This window comes from Microtus ochrogaster, chromosome 2 (assembly GCF_000317375.1).
Source record: "Microtus ochrogaster isolate Prairie Vole_2 chromosome 2, MicOch1.0, whole genome shotgun sequence".
In the NCBI taxonomy this organism is placed as follows: Eukaryota; Metazoa; Chordata; class Mammalia; order Rodentia; family Cricetidae; genus Microtus; species Microtus ochrogaster.
In genome coordinates, this window is record NC_022010.1 from 44,713,612 (window position 1) to 44,717,630 (window position 4,019).

At 38.6% G+C, this 4,019-nt stretch overlaps 1 non-coding gene across 1 annotated transcript; it reads right to left on the reverse strand.

Moving 5' to 3' along the window:
* Positions 1 to 2,380: 2,380 nt before the first annotated feature.
* LOC113458299 lies at positions 2,381 to 2,540 on the reverse strand. The gene has a single exon (XR_003378690.1). It is a non-coding gene; the product is annotated as a U1 spliceosomal RNA (small nuclear RNA).
* Positions 2,541 to 4,019: the final 1,479 nt, after the last annotated feature.

Genomic DNA, 4,019 nt, shown 5'->3' on the forward strand with positions numbered 1-4,019 from the left:
TTTCATTCTCCCAGAAATGCATGCTGACTCATATCATAATTGTATGTTTAACTTGTTGAAGAACTACCAGACTGGTTTCCAAGGCAGTTGCGTTTTGGTGACATTTGTGCCAGTGATATGTGCGGTTCTGACATCTCTCCATTCTTGCAACTCTAGCTGATGCCTGCCATTTGGTCCGAGGGGGATGAGTGCTGTCTCACTGCGCTGCTTTGCACCTCCCTGAGTATTTCATGGGATCGTCTGCCATTTGTATACCTTTGAGGAAACGTCTAAACACATTGGTTTTAAATGTTGGGTCAGCGTGGAGGTATACACCTTTTATTAAACACTGGAGGAAGGATGATCTCTATGATTTCCAGGCCAGATTGGTCTACATAGGGAATTCCAGGCCAGTCAAGGCTATGTAAAGAGACCTTGTCTCAACAAAACAACAAAGCTCCAACAACCAATAAATACATAGATGAATAAGTAAAATTGAGCTTTTTATTGTTGAGCTTTGTGTGTGTGTGTGTGTGTGTGTGTGTGTGTGTATTCTGGATACAAGTCAGTATCTGTCTTCTGGCTGACAAGTATTTTCACCCACTCTGTAGGTCAGCTCTTCATTTTTTTTTTTTTTGGTTTCCTTTGAAGCATAAAAGGTTTCAATTGTGATGCAGTTCAGGTCATTGTGTTTTTGTCTTTGATTCTTATGCTTTTAGACTCATGTCTCAGAAAGGCCAAGCCTTATCTTCAACAACATGCTTTAAAGACATTAAAATCATATAAAAACAATTAGTATTTTAGTTTTTCATATCAGTTCATCACGGACAACATCTTACCTAAAAATTTCCTCCCAGTTTTTACTTTAAATTGTCTGGCTTTTTCCAGCCTTCAGAGACTTGGCAACATTAGAAAAGAAAGCAAAGAAACATTGCCTAAAAAACCTCCAAGACAGAGAGAACTTCAGAGATGGCTCAGCAGTTGAGAGCAATGACTGCTCATTTAGAGAAGTCTGGTTTGGTGCCCAGCACCCAGTGGGAGGCTGTAGTAATAAGAGCTGTGTCCCCAGCACCCCGGCCGCCTGGCTAGCTTATGCCCCGAAATAACAACACACAAACTGTATTCATTTAAACACTGCTTGACCCATTATATCTAGCCTCTTCTCAGCTAACTCTCGCACCTGGACTAGCCCATTTCCAATCATGTGTGTAGCACCCCAAGGTGCGCTTACCAGGAAGATTCTAGCCTACGTCCATCCTAGGTCAGAGCTGAATTCGTCTGCCTCAGAGAGCAGAGCTCTCACGTCCGCCCGGGAGAGGAGAGCATGGCGTCTCTCTGAGCTCACTTCCTCTTCCTCCCAGCATTCTGTTCTGTGTACTCCACCCACCTATGTTTTAACCTATCAGGGCAAGCAGCTTCTTTATTTAATTAACCAATGACCTTCCTTCATCAATTGATATATGACACTCCCACATCAGGAGGCCCATGACAAGCTGAATTTACCACTTCAGAGCGTCTGACTCCCTTTCCTGACCTCTGTGGGCACCAATACACACATGATGCACAGACATATATGCAGTTTTTTAAAAAATGTACTGATTAGAAAAAACCAACTAAAAAATAAAAAACAACAAAACTTCAAGCAAATACTCTAGCCCCCAAATAGATTATATTTCCATTTTAAAAGCAAAATAGTTACATTACAAAATATAGACAGCAGAGAAAAAGGACAAAGTTCCCATGCTCATTACCCTAAATGTCATCATGTATTTTCTTCTAAGTACTTAAAGAAAAGTCTGTCTTTGAAGAATTGCAATAATAGATATGGCAATTTTTTTTGTTGTTGTTGTCCTGACTGCTCTTTCAGAAGACCAGGCTTCAACTCCTGGCACTCACACAGTGGATCACACTGTCTGTAACTCCAGTTCCAAGGGATATGATGCCCTCTTTTGGCCTCTTAGGACACTGCATGCATGTGGTGTACAGACACAGGCATGCAAGGCAAAACACCCGCACACAAAATGAAAACATTTTTAAAAATTGTTACAGTTTTTCCCACGGTAGGGCATCCTATGTTTTTCTCCAGTTTCCCCACTGTTATTTATACCAACTGCAGAATATATCAAATGGATGTATTATAGCATACTTCTACTAAATAGTTGGATATTTTGCAGGGTCCTCGGCTTTCCTCTTTTTCTATTATGAATAAAGCATAGATGAATTTTTTTCTTAATTGCAGTTGTTTTCTTGTTTGACAATATTTCTTTCCTTCAATTAAATTGCTACATTAAAATGACAAACTTATCTGTGCCTCCTAACCTACACTGCCAACTTATTTTTCAAAATGTCTGCATTGTTCTAATATGCTATTGCTGATGATTGCTGACGATTTCTTATTCAGGGAAGATTAGGGATGTAGTCTGCCATGCGACAGAATATACAGTCCAGTTTCCCTTATTTGGAAAAACCGTAGAGATCAGCACATCCCGCATGCAATGGGTGAGCCTTGCCCTGGGAAAGCTACCTTAATGATCATGATGTCTCTCCTACCAGAAACATATGATGGGAACATTTTGATTATCCTAACTATGAAAATACCGTGCTAGCCAGGCAATGGTGGTGCACGCCTTTAATCCCAGCTCTCGGGAGGCAGAGGCAGGGAGATCTCTAAATCCAAGGCCAGCCTGGTCAACAGTGTGACCAGGACACAGCCAGGGCTGTGTTTTGTCTCAAAAACACAAAGAAATCTTGTTTTGTCTCAAAAACAACAAACAAACAAACAAAATAACAACAAAAACCTTACTAACTTGATTGAGAATAAGAGGGCTTCTTATGTTTTAATCTGTATTTTATTTTATCACTACTTAGATCACATTTAAGGCATCTCTTCTTAGTTGGACCTTGTAGCTTTATTTCCTTTTAACTATTATTGTGAGAATCACTCAGACTTGTCATACATTAAATATGTAGCTATCTATATCTAGGCATTAATATTTCAGGGGATCCATTTCTTCAAAGTTTCATTTCAACATGGAATTTATGTTTGTAACTTTGCCATAGAGATATAACTCCAATAAATTTTTTTCTGTACCTGCTAAACTAAGGCCTATTGGGTAAGGGAGAATTTCCTCTACTGTAGACAAAAGAAGGGCAAGTGAGGTGAAAAGACAGATTAGCAAAAAGGCATGTTCATGAAGACAAGGTACTATTATGCCTTGATATTGTTCATGCTAACATTTTATAGCCAAGTTCTCATCATTTTATATTCATCTTTCGGTATGTAATTATTTTAAATATAGACTATTATTCTAATTATCTCTAATTAAAAGCACTTTCATATGTCAATGTATATTCTAACAAAAAGGAGCTTTGAATGCATTTCATTTTATAAGATGGTCTGCAGTTCTCTGAAGTAATTTTATATGTAGGCAGTAACTCTTGGGTGTTCCTTTAGATAAGCTATGAATTTTAAAACGAACTCACATTTTTATTTTATTGTCCTACAAATATAAATGCTAGAGGACTTTTCACTAAGTGTTCTGGGCCTTCATTAAGTACTTTTATCTGATCTTGTGCATGCTGCTTTCAATGAATGCTAACTACTCCTATTTGGCATTCTATTTCATAGTGAGAAGGTAGATTCACCACAGCCTCATTATCATTATTATTCCATTAGCCAGGTAGTCCTCTGAGACCATAGAATGTGTCCTGCTATTTTCAGTTGTGGTCAATCATCAATCCATGGAATTAATGCACAATTAAGTCAAGTCATGAATATCCCTATTCAGAGGGCTCATTTGGAAAAAAACTAGAATTAAGAAAGCAAGCAGTGTTTCGGTTTCTCAGGAAATTCGGGATCAACCTACCCCTGGACCCAGCAATACCACTCTTGGGAATATACGGATGCCCGATCATATGACAAGGGCATTTGTTCAACTATGTTCACAGCAGCATTATTTGTAATAGCCAGAACCTGGAAACAACCTAGATGTCCTTCAATGGAAGAATGGATGAAGAAAGTGTGGAATATATACACATTA